The sequence below is a fragment of the Macaca fascicularis genome, chromosome 6 (genome assembly GCF_037993035.2).
Source record: "Macaca fascicularis isolate 582-1 chromosome 6, T2T-MFA8v1.1".
Taxonomy (NCBI): Eukaryota; Metazoa; Chordata; class Mammalia; order Primates; family Cercopithecidae; genus Macaca; species Macaca fascicularis.
Window position 1 is genome coordinate 171194474 of NC_088380.1, and position 26266 is coordinate 171220739.

Below are 26266 nucleotides of genomic sequence, written 5' to 3' on the forward strand. Positions count from 1 at the left end.
TTTAAAAAAATCATTAAAATGCTAACTAAATAGCAGAAGGGCAGTAATTTTCTTTCATATGACCACACTAAATTTAAGTAAAACACCAGTAGGATAGCAAACAAAAGAAACAGAAATGTCCAGGTGCAAACTACTTTCTGCTTTGATGGATACTCAATGTGTTATGATGTTAGATGGTGAACACAGTATTTATTGAACACTCACTATATGGTGGGTTCTTTGAAAGGTGCTATTCATTTATTGTGATCCCTGCTTTGTGGATGAGGAGACTGAGACTGAGAGAGGTAACTCATCCAGGGTCATACTTACAGTCAGCAGTGGAGCCAGGATTGGAATTAAGATGCTCCTTCATTCAGCTTTAGGGTACTTGCTCTCTTCTTTACAGTGCTGGTTTAATTTGAAAGCAGCCTAAGGCCAGTCCAGGAGCTACCTGCAGGAGCAAGATTCATAGACATGCAACCTGTATAGACTCACTTAGAACCCCCCACCCCGCCGATATCCGCTCCTATCCTCATTGCATTCCCCTCCCCCAACCTAGTTTAAGGCTCTGCTATCACTATTTTGACAATTTAAAATTCTTAATAACTTTGAATAAGCAAACTTGCATTTTCATTTTGCACTGAACTTTGTAAATTAAATAACCGATTCTATTCAGTATAGAAATTTCACAGAATACTTTCACCTCGGTTATTGTTATTGAATTATTTTCCTTTTGAAAAGATATCCAAGCAGACTAAATTTTCCTCCGTATATGGGTATGAATTAGCAATTTGTTCCTGTCATTCCATTTCTAATCTACATAATTTCAAACTGACTCTACCTGGTATAGACTCTTTGGTCAGTTTTTTGGGGGGTCTTCAGTCCCTCTTAAGGTTGGCCTATGGATTAACCCTTTTATTTTTCTCCTTTTTAGAAGGTTTATCACAGAGTTCTTTCCTTCTTCAACTAATTTCCTCCCTCAGATTGTGACTGAAGCTATTAATTCAATTATTTATTGAAAAGTAATGAAAAAAATCATACTGCAAAGGTTGCACACTGTCACCAGCACACTCTTCAAAGAGCAGTTGCAAATTGACCTTTTGATCAAAAGAAATGCACCAACCTGATGCTGCACTTGCTCTTGCAGTTGTTCCTGTTATATTATTTATTTCATCTCTTTTTGGCCAGCTGGAGTTATAATATGCTTTGAGTCGCTAAAGGGGCTTTTAAGAAAGCAAGGTAAATGCATTTATGTCATATGGAGGTTGCGTGCTAATTACTAATCTGACAGGGTGTAATAACAATACAAAAGCATCAGTGAAGAGAAAAAAATGAGCAGAATATGCAATTATTTTATGAAAGAGTTTCTTTCCTGGAGGGAGAAATCTGCACGTTTACCATCTGTAACAAAGGAGATGTTGAACTACATAAGTGAATTACCCCAGCTCTGAGTTCATGTGTATATGTAATGGGATGAACTCGAAATGACATTAAGTAATTTCATTATTGTCCAAAATACAAATAAAGAACACTAAAAGGCATGACTAACATAGTGAACTCCAAAGATGGATTTTCAAAGTTTTGCAAAGGGCTACAGTAATTTATATGAGAAATCAAATGTGATATAAAGTAATATACATTTTCCCAGATTACAAAAATATATATTGCATAAAGCTATCATTATTCTTCATAACGCATGTGAACAGAATATCCACAATATGCTGTAAGGAAAAGGAATCAGTCCATTAACACCGCAGTGTAAGAGTCAGAAGTTTCATTTCTCATAGCACATTTAGTAACAGAGTTAAATAATCTGGAAAATGGCTCTGGTTAATATTTAGAAAGAGTCTTACTTTAAATGACCATAGTGCAAAAGGGTTTTCATGCCAGCCTCAGACATAACATTGAAGTGTTTACCTCAGTCTCTGTAAGTCTCTTTCAAGGACTTTCCAAAAAAATAAAAATAGTTACTCTTCCCTAAAAAGTTGCCATGTTAATGGAGAATAGAAATATTACTTCAACCATACCATGTAATACTTCTCCATCCTTAAAAGTACAAATTTTTGTCTTTCTGTTTTTAACATTCAGGGTGCTAAATAATCCATATGGCTATATGTTTACTCTTTTAATGGGAATAAATGCACTTTAAAGATATGGAGACCCACACATGTATTAATCTTAACTGGCCTGTGAATCCTAACAGCCAATAGTATCACGTCTCTCTTTTGGGAGGTCAGAACAACTCTACCTCTATCCTCTTAGCATTCCGATTGGGTCTGAGAATGAAATTTACAAAAATTAGATTAACAGGAGAAAAGCAAAATGTAAGTTTTATATGGCATGGGAGCCCTCATTAAAAAAAAACCAAAAAACTGAAGAGCTAAAGAAGCAGTTAGAATCTATTACTTATACAGAGTGAGTAAGACAAAGAGTAGTAAAAGTGAAGAAGCAACTAAATTATATATGGAGACTTCAGAGTTATATCAGCAGTGTCTGCATAGAATTCTCTCAGTTTCGACTTCCCGTCCTTGAGGATAAGGACGTTGCCTCTTTCTAATACAGGAAGAGCACCTTTCACACGGGAATTTCTTGTTCTGCTTTTGAGAAACAGCACAAGGTCAATGTGATCTTTTCACATCTGCTATTTTTCAAGTGTCTTTAACTTAAATAGTCAATATGCAGGAATAGCACATTTTAACCCCTTCACCATCCACCTAGAGCACTCAGACAGCTGCAGAGAACTGTTGAAAAGATTATGCTTTAGCTTGGGCTACATGCCAGAACTATGATTAAAAGATGGGAAGACAAGCATGTTTAGGAAAAAGAAGTGCCTTCAATTGCCTATGCTGTTGTCGCCTTTACTCTTTCTTTCTCCTGGGATTATTTCATGACTTCAGGTATGCCTTGCATACTTATTTAATTTTGTGATATTTTTGTTTTGTAATTTTTTAAAAAACTTTTGAAATAGAGTCAAACATTAATTGTATTTAGTAGATGTCTCTGAGCTCTAATGTAAATGACTTGTGGCGCCTCAGAGGAGCATTCTTCCCTTACGGACTCTCCATACATGACATCAATTTATTAGGTTGGGGCAAATGTAATTGGGGTCGGACTGTGAATTTTAAATCATTACAACTAGGCTCAAACACGTCTTTATTAGTCAAAATAGCAACCATTACAATCAACACATTTTTGCCAGTGAGATTCTTGTAGCGTAAAAATAATGCTTCGGGATTTGACAAACTCTTGGAAAACATGTTCTGAATCCTGCTGGTTGTGGAAGCATTTTTCACAGTTGTCGAGATACCTGAAGAAGTGATAGTCAGTTGGCGAGAGGTCATGTGAATATGGCAGATGAGGCAAAACTGTGTAACCCAGTTCATTCAACTTTTGAAGCATTGGTTGTGCACTGAACATGTGGTCGGACATTGCCATAGAGAAGAGATGAGCCCTGTTGACCAATGCTGGCTGCAGGCATTGCAGTTTTCAGTGCGTTTCATCAATCTGTTGTGCATACTTTTCAGATATAGTGGTTTCACCAGGATTCAGAAACTGTAGTGGATCAGACTGGCAGCAGACCAACAAACAGTGACTATGACCTCTTCTTGGTGCAAGTTTGGCTTTAAGACGTGCTTTGGAGACTCTTCTTGGTCTAACCACTGAGCCGATCATTGTGGTTGTTGTATAAAATCCACTTTTCATCAAGTCACAATTTTTTTTTTTTTTTTTTTTTTTTAGTTTTTCTTTTCCTTTTCTCTTTTGAGACAGTGTCTCGTTCTGTCACCCAGGCTGGAGTGCAGTGGCCTGATCTGGGCTCCCTGCAACCTCCACCTCCTGGGTTCAAGCAATTCTCCTGTCTCAGTCTCCTGAGTAGCTGGGAGGGACTACAGACGCAAGCCACCCCATCAGGCTAATTTTTATATTGTTAGTAGAGACGGGGTTTCGCCTATTGGTCAGGCTGGTCTCGAACTGCTGACGTCAGGTGATCCAGTCATGTTGGCCTCCCAAAGTGTTGGGATTACAAGCATAAGCCACCATGCCCGGCCACGCATGTCACATCTGATCAAGAAATGCTTAATTGTTGTTGCACAGAATAAGAGAAGACAACACTTTAAGACAATGATTTCTTTGATTTTCTCTCAGCTCATGAGGCACCCAATTACGGAGCTTTTTCACCTTTCCAGTTTGTTTCAAATGCTGAATGACCATAGAATGGTCGACGCTGAATTCTTCAGCAACTCCTTGTGTAGCTGTAAGAGGATCCCCTTCAACGATTGCTCTCAACTGGTTGTTGTCAACTTCCAATGACCTGCCACTACACTCCTCATTTTCAAAGCTCTCCTCCGTTTCAAAACTTCTTGACCCACCACTACAGTTTACGTTCCTTAGCAGTTCCTGGGCTAAATGTGTTGATGTTGTGAATTGTTTCCGCTGCTTTATGACCCATTTTGAGCTTGAGTAAGAAAATCGTGGCTGGGCACGGTGGCTCACGCCTGTAATCCCAGCACTTCGGGAGGCTGAGGAGGGTGGAACCTGAGGTCAGGAGGTTGAAACCATCTTGGCCAACATGGTGAAACCTGTCTCTACTGAAAATACAAAATTAGCTGGGCGTGGAGGCGGGCACCTGTAGTCCCAGCTACTCAGGAGGCTGAGGCAGGAGAATTGCTTGAACCAGAGAGTTGGAGGTTGCAGTGAGCCAAGATCACGCCACTGCACTCTAGCCTGGCGACATAGCAAGACTCTGTCTCAAAAAAAAAAAAAAAAAAAAAAAAAAGAGAAAATCACTTAGATTTGCTTTTTGTCTAACATCATTTCCATAGGCTAAAATAAATATGAAATAAGTAATCAGTCATTAGTAGAAAAACATAAAGCGAGAAATGCACATTAAAATGATGTAAACATAACCACATTTACTTAAGAATGTGTTCCAATATCAAACAGCAAATTTCAGCAATGCAAAAACCACAATTACTCTTGCACCAACCTGCACCGTCTGCATTTTCCATAGTAAATATTTCTGAGAAGAAAACAAAAATAATATTATCTGAAAATAATTTATAAAGCAGTTTTTAAATTGTAATTCTATCTTTGGGTATTTTTCTTTGTGCTGATGTATGTCTTCTTCTAACTCCACATACATCTAATTCTTATTCTAATATGACTGTACAATTCATAATTTGAAAAATTACTTAAATATATGCATTTACTCTAATAGCCTTGTAAGTTGAAAAAAAAAAAGAAGTACGCCATATAGTTTATGCAACATGACATAAGTTTTATAAAAAGTACATGTAAACATGCATAAAGAAATCCAGAAACATGTATTATATACAAAAATATGTGATGGATCCAGTGGAGCTTAATCCTACCAGTGTTATCACCATTTGTTAACGTTTAGAAGACTGGGATCCAATCTGCTCAACTAGATTTTTTAAGTGAGTAGGACGGATCACTGCTTATTAAGCACACAATATAAAAAAAGGCACGTTTGTCTTGCTTGGTTGATTTCATGCTCGTAGAGTAAGCAAAAAGGAAATGTACAATCAGGCAGGTGAACAGTACCCCTCATATGTGAACCTTTTGAGAACTGGATGAGTTTTTAGTTATCCTGTACGTATTATGTTAGTCTCATGTTTCTTTACTTTTTTTTTTTTTTTTAATTGAGTCTGGTTTCCTGAAAGCTTCTCTCTGAATATATTTAAGGATGAACTCGTTGACCTTTTTTTCTTCCATTCATCTGGATTATTCAACATCTTGGAAATAATGACAGGAAATAAGTGTGACTCTAATTTCAATATTGCTTTATTTAAAATTTCAAATTCATTTTATTGATGACAATGGATATTTCAAGAAGATGTACATGAGTCATCCCCTAGCCCAGTGATAAAGTGGGAGAAGGTGAAAATGCAATAATTTCCTTCCTCCTTTCCTTCTGCACCAATTCCCAATCCCCTTAGAATTCTCTTGTGCTATGTAAAAAAGGACACATAGGGCTTCACATATGCCTCTTCACAAAAGAGGCATAATTTCTTTTCTGAATTTTTGAACATTTGAAGTGTTTCATTCCCCAGAGTATTCACCGTGGCATCACTTTTAAGTCCCTAGCTGTCTCACATTGTGATGTTCCTTGCCCAAGCTCAAGTTTTGTACTATGCCTTATTTTCCTGTGATCATCTTCATATGAATGTTTCAAGGAGGTTTACAATTACATCAGTAATAAGGGATGAATATTATCACTCCTTCAGTCAAAACTATTTTTGAGCATCAAAAAAACTTGATTTATATCATGTATTAGTGTATTTATTTTGAACAATGGAACTGCTTAAATCTGAGAAATAGCTTTTTGTGTAGTATAAGCCACATTTCTGGTTATCATATTCTATTACTATAACATGATTTTTTGGTAAGAAATTACTTATTAAACATAATCGAAAGTCCATTACTGAGAGTTGTGACATAGAACAGTATTATTATTCTGCTCAGTATACTGCCACCTATTTTGTTGTAGGTGAAATTCATTAAGAGAATTAGAGAATTTCAACTGTCATGTCAGAAGAGAGGTAAAATTTTTTTCAGCTAAGACCTGATTTCCTTAAACATTTACTATCTTTAAAATATCATGGTCTATCTCTGTAGATTGTGACACACATTCTGTAGACTCAGAATTTATCTTCCTTTTCAAATTTGAGTAATGCCAAAATGTTTTCCAATGAAAAGCAAGGTATTTAATAAGATTGTTGGTTAAGAACTGAGTATTAATATATTCTAAAAGTCTTTTTAGAACTCTATTTAGAATTTTAGAAATAATGTAGTCAAAAGATTCTTTGCCTACATTATTTCATTTTATTTCCAATGGAATTCCATAGCAACTGTATTATTGTCCCCATTTCACAAGAAATGCAGATTCATATATAGTAAAAATTAGGGCCAAAACCAAAGTATATGCACATCTTACAATTGTGTGATTATTAATGAGCAACATAATTGGTGATGCATACTTTATTTATGGTACTTTTTGTTTTCAATATAATGGAAGACATGTTACTCCAAATAAAATTGATCACAGCTTAGTTTAATGTTTCTCTCATGAGATCTTCCCTTCTATTTTTATCTTATCTATTCACTTTTTTAAAAACCCTTCTATATCCTCTACCCCACCTCAGGGCTCATCTCTACATCATAGTTTTCCCGGTACATTGCCCACTTAAAATATGTTCATGTTGTTATTAATTCTGAGTTCATATTCTCAAGAGAAGAAAGTTGATAGACTATATTCATATTTTAGTGTGATATCAGAACATAATGGCACTGGTTGATCTGTTTATTTTGTTGTGGCCTCTGAGTTACATTTGTTTCCGGTACAATCAGCTTAGGTTGAATATAAAGGATCATGCGGCAAGCATTGTTACCTAAAATTTACCCCCTTCACTAGGTATCTATAGGACAATCATGGACACCTGAAATAAGCAATGGGAAAGAGGGGGTGAGGTGAACGGGTGAATATTTTTCTTGATATTTAAAATGATAAAACTTAATCAGGAATGTCATATTTTAAAATGATAAACTGCATTAGAAGACATAGCACTGCTAGGAATGACAAATGGCAAATGCTTCATTCAGGGCTCAATTTTTATTTGATACTGAGAGCTCATACTGCCACTAGATAAGCTCAGTACAGAAAACTTTCAAAATGGAATCCTTTGTAATCCCTGGAAATTCCCTGGGAGGACCTCTGGATGAGGATACTCTACTGTTACCTAAGCCTTCTTCCATCTCTTCAATTTATATTCTTAGTTGCCTTTCTTTAAGATTTTGTACTACAGAACACTTTAAAGTATAACCACAGCATTTTTGCTGTTCTAATGCAAACTTGACTTTTTTATCTGAAGAGCAGAAATCGAGAAATGTAAGCAGTTTGTAAAAGGTCATCTAACCAAGGAGAGCTATGAATTCAAACACCTGTCTTATCAGATCTGTTAGTGTTCCTTAAACCACCCTTCTTCTGTCCAAAGCTAAATTTAAAAATATTCTAAATAATGGGACACACCTGTTATTCAATTTCTTTGGAAACAAAGTGAACTAACTGAATACTCTGATTTCTGAAGATATTTTACATATCAACTCTTTGGATAGTTAATTTTCAATACTGAGGAAACAGTAAGCTATATTATAATGAAAACCAAAACTTGTTTGAAATCTTTCTTCGATTCATAAGGAACTCCGGTGACACTTTTATGAACATTTTTGCTGTGTTCAGAGTGCTGCTTCTTCCCTAATTTGTAAGTTGAAGCCTCATCTCTGATGTGGCAGTATTAAGAGGTAGGGCCTTTAGGAGGTGATTAGGTCATGAAGGCTCTGCCCTCATAAAGGGGGTAGTGTCCTTATAAAAGAGGCTTGAGGGAGACCTTTTGCCCTTCCGTCATGTGCGAACACAGCTATAAGGCACCGTCTAGGAGAAGCAGACCCTTACCAGAGTCTGAATCTGCTGGTGCTTTGATTTGGACTTTCCAGTCTTCAGAACTGCGAGCAGTAAGTTTCTATTGTTTATAAATTACCGAGTTGAAGGTATTTTGCTGTAACAGTCAAAACGGACTAAGACAGAAATTGGTGCAAAGAAATGGGGGTACTGTATTTGCTCTAAGAAATACCTTAAAATGTGGAGTGGCCTAGGAACTGGTTAATTGGTAAAGGCTGGAGGTACATACTAGAAAAAGCCTACATCATCATGAATGGACCATTAAGGGCGATTTGGTGGAGGGCTCAGAAGAGAGCTATAGAGAAAGTCTCAGTCTTCTTAAGAGATTGCCTGAGTGGTCGTGTGATCATGTTGATAGGAATATGGATAGTGAAGACCATTCTGGTGAAGTTTCAGCTGCAACTAAGCTACATGTTATTGGAAACTGAAGGAAAGGCCATCCTCTTTATAAAGTGGCAAAGAACTTGGATGAATTGTGTTAGTGTTCTAGCGCTTTGTAGAAGGAGAAACTTACAAGTGATGAAATTGGATATTTAGCAGAATAAATATCTAAGCAAGGTGTTGAGAGGTTGAGGGCATGGCGTGGTCTCTCTTGACTATTTACAGTAAAATGGGAGAAGAGAGAACAAATTAAAAATGGAATTTATAATCAAAAGGAAGCAGTATTTAAGATTTGAAAAATTCTTAGCCTGACCATGTTTAAAGTATGAAAAAGACAGTTTCAGAGAGAACACCAAGGATGTGGCCAAGCCAACCTTGCAAGCAACTCTTGAATAAGGAGATTTGTGTATTGTCTAGGTGCTGCTCCTCAAGACAAAAAAAAGAATGACCCTGGGCCAGGCACGGTGGCTCACATCTTTAATTCCAGCACTTTAGGAGGCTGAGGCAGGCAGATCGCTTGAGGCCAGGAGTTCAAGACCAGTCTGGCCAACATGGTAGACCCTGTCTCTACTAAAAATACAAAAAATTAGCCAGGTGTGGTGGCACCTGCCTGTGGTCCCAGTTACTCATGAGGCTGAAGCACGAGAATCACTTGAACCTGGGAGGCGGAGGTTGCAGAGAGCCAAGATTGTGAATTCTGTTACTGCATTCTAGCCTGGGCTACAGAGCGAGACTCTGTCTCAAAAAACAAAAAACAAAAAGCAAAAATAAACACACACACACACACACACACACACACACACACACACACACACACAGAATGACCCTGAAGGCATTTCAGAGGCAGGACTGCCTTTCCCATCATAGGCCCAGAATTCCAGGGTCTTCAGAGGCAGAGTGATTTGAAGGATCTACCCAACCTGTGACTCCAGCAGGTAGAAGTGCACTTCCAGCTGCCCCTCCAGAGGGCACAGTGTTTGAAAGGTGCTATTTCTGCTGGCATGCAGAGTACACAAGCTCTAGGCACATCGTTATCTCCACTTCAGTTTCAAAGAATACTCCAGAGAGACTTGAAGCTTAAAAATAATCTCTGGCTTGATGTCTTAACCTTCCAAACAAACTGGGGTGGTAAATGAGTCCTCAAGGCTCCAGGAAGCCATGGCCCCATGGTTTCGCTGGGCACAGCTCATGCAGCAGCTCTGATACATGGAAGTCACACTCCTGCATCTCTCCTAGGCAAGAGTTGCACACTGGTAGCTCTACTGGTCTCTTGTCTTGGGAATATCCTTCCCTCTACAGTTCTCCTGGGCCTGTTGTTTGCCCTGTTGGATTTTGGACTTTCTTGAGACCAGGTACCTCTTGCTTTCTTACTATTTCTCACTTTTGAAATGGGAATGTCTGTGTCTGTTTCACCATTGTATTTTGGAAACACATCACTTGTTTGATTTCCCAAGCTCACAGCTGGGAAGAAATTTGCTTCAGAATGAATTATAACCTTAAGTTTCACTCATATCTTATTTAGATGATATTTAGATGTACCTTTGGACTTAGACTTTAAAGTTGATGCTAGAATAAGATAAGACTTTTGGAGTATTTGAATGAAGTAAATGTATTTTGCAAATGTGAAGGACGTTAACTTTGGGGGTCCAGGGACAGAATGCTGTGATTTTAATGCTTGTCCCCTAAAATTTATGGATTAACACTTAATCCTCAAGTGACAGTATTAATAAACAAAGCATTTAGGAGGTGATTAGGTCAGGAGGGCTCTTCCCTCCTGAATATGATTTCTGCCCTAATAAAAGAGGTTTGAGGGAGACCTTTTGCCCTTCTGCCATGTGAGGTGCTGTTTAGAGCAACTGACTCTCACCAAACACTAAATCTGCTGGTGATTTGATCTTGGACTTCCCAGCCTCCAGAACTGTGAATAATAAATGTCTATTTTTTTGGAAATTACCCAGTCTAAGGAATTTTGTTATAGCACCCTAAACAGTCTAAGACAATCTTTGAATCCAGGAAACTGGATTCAATCTATGCATGACCCAGAAGCAGTTTTGGTTTTCAGTGAATACTTAAATACTTAAGTTTTCTTACTTGTCATTCATCCTTTTTGCATACAAGCGAAGTGCAGAAATTTTCAGTTGCATAGCCCCTGTATATCTGTTCAACTAGCTGGTTCTTAAGGATCACATAGGGAACAAAATGAAAGAATATAGAAGTGTGTGCCATCAGCTGTGCAAGTTTTCACTTTCCTGATTCTGGAATCTGCAGTAGGTTCCATGGGTCCTTGGAAAAGTTCTTGGCCACATCTAGGTCAGTAAATTGCTTCAATGAGTTATACCCTTCTTTGTTGACTTTGCATTTTTATGTCTCAAAGACAAGAGGTATATTAATTTTAAAAATTGTACTAGCACTGTCCAAAAGTAATATAACGGGGCCACAAATGCAGTCGTCAATTTTCTAGTAGCAACATTTCAAAAATAAATCCAATTAAATTAAAGATGAAGATAATTTTTTTAAATATATTTTATTTGCCTAGTGTTCAAAAATATTTTCATTTCAAATAAAATCAATTTGACATGATTAATGAGATATTTTATATTCCTTTCCTTCATACTAAGTCATTGAAATTCAATGTGTATTTTACTCTTATAACACTATTCAGTTCGAACTTGCAGCATTTCACATTCCCAAATACCACAAGTGGCTCCTGGCCACCATATTGGATGCTGCAGGTCTAAACTGTCACTTCTAATCATTTTATGAGGCAAAGAAGTAGGAATGATTTTGCTATGACCAATTAATACATTATAGAAAAACTTTACAATGATCATTTTCACATACTGTAGTTTTATATGTCAAGATATGTGGAAATCTTTTATGTAAATGTGTATTACTAAATTATGATAGGAAATGAAAAAAATTGACTATAGGGACTAAAGTAAGTGGAGGTATATTCATAATACTAAATTATCCAAATGATATTATAAGCAAACATGAGTATATACATATAGCCCTTATATTACTAATTGAAAAAAAGATGACATCTGCATTTTCCATAGTAAATATTTCTGAGAATAAAACAAAAATCATATTAACTGAAAATAATTTATAAAGCAGTTTTTAAGTTGTAATTCCATCTGTGGGTATTAATTATTTTTGTGCTGACATACATCTTATTCTAATTCCACATACGTCTAATACTTATTCTAGTATTGCTGTGCTATTCATAATTTGAAAAATTAACTAAATGTATGCATTTACTATAATAACCCCGTAAGGTGGAAAAAAAAGCAGTGTGCAGGATAGTTTATGTAATATGATCTAAGTTTTATAAAAAGTATATGTAAACATGCATAAAGAAATCCAGAAACATGTATCATGTTATTAGCAACTGTTTTCTTTTGGTATTAGAATTGGAAGATCAGAAAAGAAATAACACCACTTTTCTTGTTGCGTGTACTTTTTTTTTAGTGAGAAATTTATGGAAGATTTTTAAATTTTTGTTTTCATATCTTTCCAATTAAATAAAAATAGAAAAGGAAAGCTATCTAAAGTAGATACTTATTTGTGTCTTTATTAATTTATGTTGCCATCATACATGTCATTTTGATGCTCTGTCCTGTCTCTCTAGGCTATCAGAAATTCAAGCACATTCTACAATTGTTCTAGACTATTTAGATTGTCCAAATAGGGGAAACTGAAAACATTTATTCATGCAAGACACTAAATAATGTAATAACCACATAACATTTTCATTTCTGACAAGCTTCTGAAGGTCTAGGAACTACTACAATGACAATTAAAATAATGATAATTCAGTATTTGATTGTGTTCAACCGGAATAGATTCACTCTCCCTCTCGGAGACTAGAGCCCTTAATTTTCTGGAGAAGCAAATGGTTTATGGTGTTTAAAATTATTGGGACTATTATATTCATTTATTGATAAAGAATATGTTCATGATGGTTTTTATTTGTTTGTTTTTGTCTTTAAATAGTAAGTTTAGTGACCAAGGGTGATTTTAAAAAATTAAAACTCCTTAAGAGGCCAAGTGTTGACAAGATTGGTGGGAATAACCAGCTGTAATATAAAAGAGAGTGGAAACCCAGCAAAATAAAGATCACAGGAGCATTTAACTGTTTTTCTCCCTGAGTATCTGCTAATCTAAGTAAACCGGGCTTTGAGGTTTGTTGCTCTGCTGGGCAGAAGGAGGAAAGTCAAAGTCAGTGCCTGCCATCTGGGGCTGGGAACCCCATGGGAAACCAAACCCACATTAAATAAGAACCACAAAATAACACACTGTCAGGAAGAGAGGAAGTAATCATGATTCCCATTGTCAGAAATGGGGATGAAGTTGGAGGGAAAGTCTCCATCTACCGTCTAGAGAAGAAGAAAAAGGAAAACAAGTAAACAAAGCAATCTTGAGTTGTGGCTGTGGGCTGTAAATTATTATAACATCTTTGTCTTTTACTCTGAATGAATTAGTGGCCCTTATGGGGCTTGAGGCAGAAAAGTAGTAGGATCCGAATTAAGTTCTAGAAGTATCCCTTGGGCTGCTGTGTGGCAGATGGTCTATAGGAGGAAGGGTGGGTGCAAAGAGGACAGTTAGTTTGCTGGTGCAGTAACTTATCAAGAGGATGTTCAGACCACAGTGACAAGTAGAAGTGATAAAAAGAGTCATGCCTAGACATTTTTCACAGGTACAGCAGTTTGGATTTTCTGACTATAAATATGGAATGTGAGCAAAAGGAGTCTAACACCAAAGTAGTTGAAAACACATACACCCTTAAATCCAGCAATTTCACTCAAAAGTATATTTGTTAGAACTATTCCTACTTACGTCAACAAGGACGTCTGTACAAGAATATACTGTTAAACATTGTTTATTATTGTTCATTTTGTTCCCATTACCAGGGGAATAAACAAAATACAATATTTTAAAATCTTGTAATACTATTCGACAATTAAAGTGAAATAGATCTATGTCCATTACATGGCTAATCTTAAAAATAAAATAGAAAAAAAAATAATAGGTACAGTATAACACTCTTTAGGTAAAGAATAAAATCCACAATTTAATATTATACATTGAGTAGAAATACATAAATTTTAGGAAACATATAGAAACTTGAATTAGACAGACATGCACAGATTCATGGAAGCAATAATTTTTTGACAATGAAGACAATTAAGAAAATCAAGATGAGTACCTTGGCATTTGTTATAATAATCTGCATTTCTCTGCATTTTCTAAAAAGATTCATTACATTTATCAAAGTCTTGGTAAAAAAAAAAAAAAAAAAAAAAGCTGTTTAAAAGAGAATTCTAACCAATAAAATTGCAAGTCACTTGATGGTGTGGATATAATTTTATATAGTTAATCCCCAAGCTTGTAGCTACTCAAATTATGTTCAACAATTTTAGCAAAATTCATCAAAAGCTTACTGTGATCAGAGGATACTCAAAGAACAGGATTCTGACCCCAAGAAACACAATCAGGTTATATTTCTTGTTTTTCTTAAAATAGATACGTTCCTCAAATGAGATAAGTAAAAGTGTAGGCAAAGTATGGGAGATGTGTATTCATTCTGATTGGGAGCAGTTTTTGCTGGGGGAAAAATGTATATAATATTAATTTAGAAATGTATTACATTGTTAGAATAAAAACAGAGGTTGCCAATTCCACAGAATCGTAGAAAGAAAGCCGTATTTCAAGTAAGTTCAGAATGTAAAGCAGCAAACTCTTCAGAACTGAATCTCAAACCTAAAAAAAAAGTGTATTCTGTGTTTTTTTCCCCCAAAAGCTAGTTGAGTTGCAGCACCGGAATATTATATGTCATTCTTAAGCCTTACAATCGCGGATGTTAAGCCTATCTTAATTAAACATGACATAAAATGTTAAATAACATATGTATGAATATTTTATGCGTGAAAACATTTTGAAAGCTCTGCTATGCCACACAAATCTAAGGTACCCAGTTTTATAAACATAGGTATATGAATCTAAGAATAATAACAAAAGCTATTTTAATGCTCACTTACTTAGGGTCATGCATAATCGAAATTAAACTATTAAACTACCTCTGTGCATTACATTATTAAATTACTACTTGAGACCTAAGAGGTTGTAAGTACTAACATGAATGCTGCATTACAGATAATTAGCAGGAAGTTTAGAGAGAATAAATGACTAGCTCAGTTAGTAAGTGGTTCTCTGAAGTTCTGTAACCCAGTTACTGGAACCTCTGTAGTTACTGAGTAGGGTATTTGTGGTCCTTTCTATGGATGGCCATATAACCTGATCGTTAAATTTTTTTATTTGTAATCAGGGGGATCTGGGTTCAAACTCTAGCTCAATGACTTACCATCTTAATTGCCTCAAAGGTATTAAATTCTTAAGCTTTATGTTCCTTATTTATGAAATTATTGATTATACTAACTACAATAGACATGTTGTATGTTGTAAGAATAGTGTAAGAATTAAAGTAATGCCTAGGTTTAAAATAGTTCCTAGTGTCTAGTAAACATGTGTTCAATTTCTGTTATTATATATTTTTAAACATTATTATAAAGTAGATATGAAGTTAATGTTCAGTCTCAGGTTAACAAATTAATTGAATAACAATTAACACACGAGAACAAATTAGGAAACTTCCGATAATCTCAGATTATTCTGTCATGAATAGTTTTGTCATCATTTGGGATAAAGTACTTTCTTAAAACATTCAACATGTTCAGAATCATATTCAAAATCTAAGTACTAATAATATTCTAGTATTAAGCATAGATTAAATTTTGATTATTATAATTTTATTTTTGTGAATATTGAGAAATGACCACAATAGCATTTTTGTTCATGTGTTTAATCATTCATGGCATTCCATTTGAAGCCCAACAATATTAGAGTGTGAAAACTGATGATTTAATTTTTATGTAATTAGTTCTCATTTTTTTCTTTTCTTCCTTGTTTTATATTACTTATCTAATCTTAAAACCTCACCTTTTTTTGGGAGAGATACTTTGAGAAAATTCACAGAATTTGTTATGTAATGAAGAAAATAGCATCTTTGTAGGATACACTATTCTAATGTTTTATTGGATGAAAAGTAAATCTTATTTTACTGATGATTATCACCATGTGCAAAAATAATTTTGTGAAGTATTATATTTCTGTTGGCGTCCTTTCTCATATTCATGTGATAAAACATTGATTTCCAAATATCCTTTCACAAATCCCTCAAACAATAACCAGTTTACACTTGAAATGCACATGATCGCTCTCTGTTTCTCCCTCTCTCTTTCCTTAATGCCTTCACCTATCCATTAAGTATGCATATAATTAGGCCTTAATTGCATTTTCTATATCAATTTATCTTTCACTATTTCTTATGAGAATTCTCTATGAAACTAGACTACATATACATTGCTGTCTTCTCAAAATGGCCACAAATTTGGAAAAACTATAATCTACTCACTTTTACTCAAATGTGTAAATAATCAGCATAGTCTAAAACCACCATTGTCTCTTGTAAAATATACTTGTTCAAATTAAAAGCTAAACTTTTCATAAGTTCAAGCAACAGAGCGCTCTTCTATGAATTTAATTCACTTTGCACTAAAATTCTCTCATATAAGCAAGCAAGCCACATCATGACCTGATTACAAAAGTCAAATCTTAATGCCCCTTGGAAGAAATTATCTCATGAAAATGAGACTTGAAAGAATGAAAATAACCAAGCTAAAAGAGCATTGAATGTGTATTAACTGATGGTTACCTGATCTCTCATTAATTCCTTAGTGTTCAAGCCCTCACTACTATCTTCTGTTAAAGTAAAATTCCTGAAAAACAGACAATAAAAACACATTGTGTTTATAATAGAAGAATTCTATCAAAACTGATCATGATATTAAAAAATGCCATTAGGTAGAAAATATAGCATACTAGATGGAGATATGAACTCTGACATTTAATAGACATGGATAAACACCCCATCTACTAATTTAATAGGTCTCTTGTATCCCAATCTAATCTAATCTATTTCAAGATCCAACTCTAGTGCTTTCTTATCCGTGAAGCTCTCATACAGAACACTACAGACCATTCTCTTCTCCAAATAAGTTTTTCTCAATTCATTTTTATTTCATACATATTGTTCATCTCTATGGGATATATAATTATACATGTAATTTAAGTTTAGGCTTCCCATCTAGACTATGAGCAACTTGATGAAAGTGGGGTGATATTCCCCACAGTGGTGCCTGGCACTGTGCCTTTCTCAAAGTTTGTATTCGTAAATATTTCCTTTCCGTATTGCTTAAAACAGCTATCTAGGTTCAAGATAGAAGATTAAAAATTTTGATCTCATAAGTTTATGAGAAGCAGAACAAAATGTAAGTCTTTAATCAAAAACAATTTTAACATTTATTTTCATGATTGCTAAAAACAGTATTTAAATCATATTCAAAAATAAGCAACTTTACCAAAAAAGCAAATAAATGGAACAGAGGAAGGAAAAGGAGATGAATTTTACTTAAGAGCTACATTAATCAACATAGGAGTGGTTATTTGATCTAGATCAAATAATCCTAACTATGTGTGTTTAATTTTAAGACCCAATCTATTTCAACCCAAGACTTAGATGTATAACTGATCTTTCTTTTGTCTCCGGGTAGAAAGAAAAAAGGAGTGCTATTTTCAGGCAGAGAAACATAACAATTTTTAAAATGGTCTAGCATTTTCAAATTATTTATACCTTACCTACTTACATTGCTTGTGCCAGATGTACAGATTTTACATCTGAATAATAAAGAAAACCATGTGTCCTTGTCTGTGAAGCTGCAATTTTACTTCAACAGTAGGAATTTGAGACCATTAATGACTACTCCAAATGTATCTTTCACATTTCAAATAAATTCACAAGCTAGAATATTCTGTTCTCCCTCCAGGGATTTGTATATGCTACTTCTTCAGCCTGGATGCTTCTTCCTTACTCAGTCCACAACACGTACCTGCTTTTTGCCTCAGCAACATTTATTTATTTTTCAGCTCCCTTTAAATCCCATTTAATCAGAATAAAACCTTCCTTAATGTCTTCTACTCCTAAGCCAGCATCATTTATGATGAACTCTCCTGGTGATTGCTTCTGATTTGGAATTCTTATCTAGTTGTTAAATGTGGGGGTCATTGTGTGATAATTTGATTTACTCCTTGCCTCCTCTATTAGACTGAAAGCTAGGGAGGTGATGATGAGTCATAGATGCTTTTATTCACAGTGTCAGATACACAGTAAGGTAGGTACCCTTATTAAATGATAAACTGGAATTATTTACTTGAAGATATCAATTCATTTTTAAAGTACTGTGCAGCCTCTTCAGTGTGGCATGAATATCAATTATTTGGGGATCAAATTACATTAATAGAATTTGTAAAAATTGTCTACAGCAATGATTTATTTAATGCATTTGGTCTTTTTTCACTTATTCACCTAAGATTATGTTATGCTCCTCACAAACCACCTATTATCAGTATTAGATATATATATATAGTATATAAATAAATAAATATATATATATATTTTTTTTCTTTTTGAGATGATGGAGTCTTGCTCTGTCACCCAGGCTGGAGTGCAGTGACATGGTCTCCGCTCACCGCAACCTCCGCCTCCTGGGTTCAAGCAATTCTCCTGCCTCAGCTTCCCGAGTAGCTAGGACTACAGGTGCGTACCACTATACCCAGCTAATTTTTGTAATTTTAGTAGAGAGGGGGTTTTGCCATGTTGGCCAGGTTCATCTCTAACTCCTGACCTCAAGTGATCCAACCACCTCGGACCCCAAAGTGCTGACATTACAGGTGTAAGCCACGCCCCCAGCCCAGATAAATGTTTTCTTATTTCTCCCACTCTTCTCAAAACTATCTACATTTTTGCCCAAAGCTACCAATAGACCTTTCCCACTATTTTTAACACTGATTTTATCGAGGCCAGTCTCTTTAGGAGTCAAGAGCTTGTGGACACTATCCCTGCTTCAGTTGGTCACCAAAAATACTCAGTCCCCTCAACACCCCCTCTTCCCCATTTAGCCAGGTTCTGATTATTTTAAACGTTCAACTTCCATCCCTCCTTCCCGATGACTCCCCCCCACACTCTGTTCATTCGCTTCAACTCTCAATTGCTATTGTACTTTTCTGCTGTTCCACACAATTTAGCAGTTACTCATAAGATGTCTTGTATTATTAATGGATATTTTACACATTCTAGCTTGCATCCCCTAACTAAAACACAAGCTTGCAGAGTCAGGAATTGTACAAAACCACTTCTGTATCCCAAGACAGTTCCAAACACTTCATGGCCAGAGTCCAAATCTCCATCAGGGCTGATCGTTATTCACCTATCAAGTCTTGGTTTCAAATACATTCGTGAAACCTTCATCCTGTCTCAGTACCTGGCACATACCTGTATTATGGTCATTTCAGCCCGTTGTGTTGTCATCTTTTTCTGCTTTCCTTTTGTCTCCCCACTAGGAGCAGAGCCTGATGAGGTAAAGGATTATGTATCTTATCAACTATATCCTTAGTATTTAGCACAATGCCTAGTGGAGGATAGGGGCTCGCGATGTATTTGCTAAATTAATAAGTCAATAATCTTAGTCTCCTTTCATTTATGCAGGCATAAGGTATTTTTCTTTTATAAGAAGATTCAGAAAATGTGGATAAACTTTGAAAAAATTATCTGCTTAGATCTTTAAAACATAGGTAAAACCAAGTAAAAATTTTTATTGACATTTTGTTCTGTGCACAGAGTATAATACAGTTGTTAAATAGACTTGAGCTTTGCAATCAAACATATCTGTGTTCTGATTCTGCATGACCTTGAGGAAGTTCCATAGCTTTCATAAGTCTCAGTGACCTCATAAAAAGTGAAAATTGACTGACTACCTCACAGTGTTATTGTAACAATTAAGTAGTGTAATGCATGTAGAACTCCTGGCAAACTGACTAGCACAGAATGAGTCTTCAGATCATTTTAATCAATTATTCTTTATTAAGGCAATTTAATAGGAGAAAAGACTGAATGTTATTTCTTGTGCTTCACAGATGTATTCTAGGTTAATATACATTTAAAACTATACAAAGCATAAACACAGACAAGTAGAATACCTTTGATTACACAGCTACAAAAATCTGACTACCTTGAAATACTATGTCAGGGTTAGCAAACTTTCTCTGTAAGGCCAAATAGTAAAAGTCTCAGGCTTTGTGAACTATATGATTTCTGCCACAACTACTAATCTCTGTCATCATAGCGTAAACGTAGCCACAGACAACACATACGCAAATGAGCATAGCTATGTCCCAATAAAACATTATTTACTAAAACAGATAGTGGGCTAGATTTGCCAACTATTGTAGTATAGAGATACACTCTCTCTCACAAGATAATTCTACCACAGGTAAAAATTTTATATTTGCATATTTGCTCAATGATGCCAAAACTTAAATGAACAGAAGTGTTTAAAAGGTAATGTTTAAGAAACTTGAATGTATATTTCATTCTTTAAAGGCGTTTGAATACAGTACATGAAATTCCTAACCTCAGTTGTGAATTAGCTATTTACCAATGACAAGGTTTAAGTTCTTCAGTGGCCATGAGTAAGTTAAGTTTGTTACCACTTTTTGCTCTGGTGTAGTATTTTCCAAATAGTAAATGCTCAATTCACATATACATTAAAGTAAATACTAAGAAAACCCTCACATGTAACTAGACACAATTCTGCTCGTGTATCTTTGGAATCAACTGGAGACATTATCAATTAATACAAAGTTCCTGGGCTTTATCCAAACAAGCTTACCTCTCTGCTCCAGATGCTCATCTTGCCGACTGTGTGTCTCCAGGTAAGTTCTGTAATGGAGGAGAAATAATAATATTTGTCCTGAAGCAATGGTTGTCAGCCAGAGTGCAGTTTTGCCCCCATGGCACATTTGCAATGTCTGAAGATATTTTCAATTTTTTTTTTTTGAGATAGAGTCTTGCCCTATTGCCCAGGCTGCAATGCAAGTGTGCAATCTCAGCTCACTGCAGCCTCTGCCTCCCGGGCTCAAGAGATCCTCCCAACTCAGCCTCCCAAGTAACTGGGACGACGGGTGTGCACCACCACGCCCAGCTAATTCTTGTATTTCTTGTGGAGATGGGCTTTTGTCATTTAGCCCAGGCTGGTCTCCAACTCCTAGGCTCAAGTGATCCTCCTGCCTCAGCCTCCCAAAGTGCTGGGATTACAGGTGTGAGCCACTGCACTCTGACTTATTTTCACCATTTGGGATGAGAGATGGTACTGGTTTCTAATGAGTAGAGGCCAGAGATTGTGCTCAATATCTTACCATACCCAGGACAGTCCCTACCCTGAAATAATTATCCAGCCCAAAATGTCAATAGTTTCAAGTTGGGCAAACTCTGCTCTGAGGTTTTTGTGAGGATTAATTCACATAGTGCTCTAAAAGTTTAGCAGAATACTGAGCTCAATAAATCTTAACTGTTAATAAGACTGATTTCTATCGACTGGTAGAAAATATACCTTTATGCAAATTTCGAGTGAACACAAACATGTAGAAAAATAAGTGAACTCTCTATTTTTTGTGCTAGATGCTTATTGAAGCATTTATTTAGATTAAATAATAAAATTAATACCTAGTCATGTATGTATTGACATCTAGAATCCATATGCTCTTTGTGAGCCTTGAAAGGTTTTGAATGATACTTGACTATTCTGTCATTGCCATGGTAAATGTTTTATCTTGTTGTTAATATCTGACTTACTTAAAATTCATGTGGGAAATTTGAAAGTTCTATTTCCTATCTTGCAAATCAATGACAACTTAATCAATGCTTCTAAAACAAGCCCCAGTTCTTATGTAGTAGAAAAGTAAACAAGCTGGAGAATTAAAAGTGACAGCATCTTCACATCAAGGACAGAGAGCATATTTCTATCTCGTTCTTCTATGTCTGCAGCGCGAAAGGTTCCATCTGCTTGCCTCTTTCCTCAGGGAATTGAAGCACCTTGAAAAGGATAAGGAAACTTCAACATTACAACAATGTTTCATATCATTAGGCTCAAATTAGGTAAATAACAGAATCCTAAGCTGATGACACATCCCGGGTTTGCACTAATCGTAATTTGCAATCTCCATCCTTGTCATCAGAACCTTTTTGCCTAGCAACATCCCTGCTGCTGCTTCTGTTCCCACCCTCTGGGTAGAACTGAAGAAGGATGCAGTCAAAAGGAAAAACAGAAATATCTCCAAGATGGCACTTACAAAAAGCAACAACAATGACAAAGTATAAACGCATACACACACGTCGAAGTTTATGTTCTTACTCAAATGCAAGCATCAACAATGGCCTGCTGTCAGCAAGTTAAAATGACTGGGGTTGTGTCAGTCTTCCATTACATGAGGGTATGCAAACTCATGTTAATACGTATCAGTTAGTACCAAATGAGTGAATGAGTCAGGAGTGATGAGTGAAGTGTGAGGGAAATTGGACTGTTCCTGTGCCATCTAAAAGGGTAATGGATATTCAATTCTGCTTATTTTTGGTCACTGCATACGAGTGCAGAGTGGTTAAGTCTTCCAATTTTTTTCTAAGACAGGAATCTGGAAAGATTGACATAATTCCATCAAGGAATGAGATTGAAATAAATATACAAACAATTAAAAAGTAGTGTAAAATAGTACAACCACTCTGGAAAACTGGCACTTTCTAATAAAGTTAAATGTACACCTACCATAGACAATTCTACTTCTAGATATTTACCTTAGATAAATGGAAACATATGTCTATGAAAATGATTTATATAAAAAATTCACAGCAGCTGTTTCATAATAGCCCCAAACCGGAAACAACTACCACTTCTCTTCCAGTCATTATTCGGATGGCATGCTTCCCCGTGCTTTGATTACTCTCCTTTGAATATGTTTCCTTTTGTCTGACTTCCATTTATAATGTAAGATTTTCAGTGTTGTTAGACAGTACAGAACACAGTGAAGCTGGTCTCGGATTTATATTACTTTCCATATTTTCACAGATGTAGTCAAAGAAAATACTAGGTATTTTGTTAGTTACATGTTTTCATCAATTTATGTTTTTTAATAGATTCATATTGAACATAGTTACTTAAATGGTTCAAACATTTATATATCTGCCTCTGATTATCTGCCTTTTTAGTTCTATTCCTGTACAAAAACATTACTTGTTCTCTTATATTTTTGCTCAAATGGCATATTGCAATTCATTTTAATCTTGTTTGATTTGATTTATCCACTTCCGTAAGCTATTTAACTTTATTGAAATGCTCTCCGTTGTGAGAGACAGTTTTATTTGAAACAACAGCATTGTAACTATCTCCATCCTGATGGACATATACTATATGCTAGGTGCATTTATGTTAGTTATCCCACATCATCCATACAATGGGTAGATGGCCTTTTCCAAATTATAGTTTTATAGATGAGGAAATTGAGGTTTAGAATAGTTAAATCACTTGAATAAAGCTACACATCTGATAAATGGTGAAGCCAGAGCTCTCTTCCGAGTCTAACAATTTCAAAATCCATATGCCTAATCATTTTGATTTTATTTATCTTTAATTTGAAAATAATTCCTTCTGATCATTCTATCCATTGCTAAAATTTATAGTAAGACTTGGGTCAAAGTTCTCATGCTTTAAGAACACTATTCTTGAGTAACACACACATTTCTCACTTAGCTTAAATAAGATAACAACCAACTAAATTTACAAAAATGCATCTCACCCACCCTGCTTCTAAAACTTAGTCCAAAAAGATATAATTAAAGACTTGAATGAACACATTTGGACTTCAGCATAACAATCATGTTTATTCATCTTTTCCAATTTTGTTCTAGTCAACTCATGTGTGTTTAGCCTAAGACACTTCTCTTGCCTGCACACACTGTCTTATTTCTGAAATCAGACTGCTTCTAAAAATTGATGTATATATTAAATGCAACAGCATTTGTAAGAGTGATGTCCCACTGAGGAGCTAGGGTAACCTGTCATGAATCTTTTGAATGCTAAAGGTTATGTTCCAGTCTATAGTTATCAATATTCTTCTTTGAAAATGAGAGCTACCTTTTTCTTCTCAACTTTCTTGTGCCTCTCCTATTGGTCTTTTATTCTATTTGATTAATTCAATATCAAGTTTTCAATCTCATCGGCAAGTTTTCTCACTTTGGGACTTAGACACCCAAAGCCTGGCCATAAAGCCATTTATTCAGGGCAGAATGGTTCTCCCCAACCACTTTACCTGCATGGTGCCTCAACCACTTCTCTCAAGTGTTTGTTCCACTCTTGAGATGCTATGCTTTTGGGGAGATAAAAAAATGTAGCTTGTTAACCTCAAGCACTTTTTTGTTTTCTTCTCGTAAATGTAAAAACCTTGAAAGATCTTTTGTTTGTCCTTGTGTCCTTATAAACATCAGGTCTTTGAATTTCAGCTTTCCTGAATTTGTTCTTAACTCAAAACTTCTATTTGTCTTTGTTCTTTATATGCATGCTTTAAAAAATCTAAGGTTAATATAGATTTCCTTATTCAACAACTTTTAAGAAAAATAAAACCTAGCATTTTAGAGTATTTATGAATTAGAAATTCTAAGTGTCTTACAAACTTACCTAATCTAAACCTTCTAAAAATTATCAACAGTTACCTCCATTTGACAGATACTGAAATTGAGACTCAGAGAGTTTAAGTGACATAGCCATAAAAATGTAGAACTAATCCATTTAATTTTAAACCCCAGGCTCATAACTAACATTCTTGACAAAAGTCTCACCTTCTGTCAAGTCCTGTATTCTTTTCTTACCATCTTGCTTTCCATCATTCTTACCATTGCCACAGAACAATGCCTACTTTTTCTCTCAACATTTAAAATTATGTCCGAAGACTTTGAATTATATCTTCCTGGGCCAGGTGCGGTGGCTCACGCCTGTAATTCAGCACTTTGGGAGGCCAGTTGGATCACAAGGTCAGGAGATCGAGACCATCCTGGCTAACGTGGTGAAATCCAGTCTCTACTAAAAAATACAAAAAATTAGCTGGGCATGGTGGCGGGCGCCTATAGTCTCAGCTGCTGAGGAGGCTGAGGCAGGAGAATGGTGTGAACCTGGGAGGCGGAACTTGCAGTGAGCCAAGATCACGCCACTGCACTCCAGCCTGGGCGACAAAGCGAGACTCTGTCCTCTCCAAAGAAAAAAATATATATATATCTCTTCCTTATTTATCCAGGTTATATTTGTCATAAGGAACAATTCAATCTAACAGAATGATACTTAATAAATATTCTTATAGGAAAGCTTGTGTAAAATGTAGGATTTATACATACTTTTACCATTCCTCTACTGCATTGATCTGATTTATGTACTTTGGAATAAGTCAGACATATATTACAAAGAAATAGGATACAAGGTGGAATATTATAGTTTACATAAGAGATGCATGTTCAAATAAGAGTTGGCAGGAGGGAAGCATGACTTCCCTCAGGGGAGTCATGGAGGAACCAGACTCTTCACTCTGTAGCACATATCACCGTTTTCTACTAAAACCCGTTACCTTCTTCCCTGTGGTAATAGGATTTTGCTGGATACCTGGTTAGACTACATTTCCCAGGCTCCCTTGCAGTTTTTTGGGGGCACTGAGGGGACTATGTAACAAAGTTTTCTCCAAGGGAATGTAAATAAAAATGAAGGAGCCTCCAAGCCACTTTTTAAAAATCAAATGAATCTCTTGAACATTCTCTTTTACCTTCTGTTGTCTGGATTTGAATTAGAAGGGCCTGGTAGTACAGCAGAGCCAGGAGGTGGTAGGCACCAGGGTCCTTGAATCGGTGTGGATGAGAGTTACCAGTAGACCAGAAATACCAGCCTTGTATTGTAAATGATCAAGAGATAACCTTCTGTTATGTTAAGCCACTGGTATTTGGAGAAGGGAGTCTGTAATGGCAGCTTCTCTTACTTTATAACATACTTTTCAAGCATCTACCAAAATATATCTACCACCTTTCACAATTTTGCAACTGGAAGGGTTAGGGAAAAGTGTATCCTGGGGCCTCGGGAAAAAAGAAAAGAAAAAAGGAAAGAAAAAAATTACAAGTGGCTTAACACAATAATTCTGTAGAAGATATAGTCAATGAAAGCACACATGAAGGAGTAATCAGTTCTGCCTAAGAGAGTGTTTAAAAGATTCACGGGGGAGGAAACTCGAAGAATGAAGATATGTTTTCAGAGAAGTTGGAAAATAACGTAGGAAATGAGAACAGCATGAACAAAATTTAGAGATTAAAGAATGAACACTGGCCACTTCATGGGAAATTTAGTTTGGCCGAAACACTTGACACAAAAGAAATGAGAATAGACCCCGGAAGGG

At 35.7% G+C, this 26266-nt stretch overlaps 1 long non-coding RNA gene across 1 annotated transcript; it reads right to left on the reverse strand.

The window, feature by feature from the left end:
- Positions 1 to 215: 215 nt before the first annotated feature.
- LOC135971160 (uncharacterized) lies at positions 216 to 19277 on the reverse strand. Its single transcript, XR_010587238.1, has 4 exons — positions 19222 to 19277; positions 16611 to 16674; positions 1021 to 1202; positions 216 to 430 (listed from the first exon to the last, which is right to left on the reverse strand). It is a non-coding gene; the product is annotated as an uncharacterized lncRNA (long non-coding RNA).
- Between the last annotated feature and the right edge of the window lie 6989 nt (positions 19278 to 26266).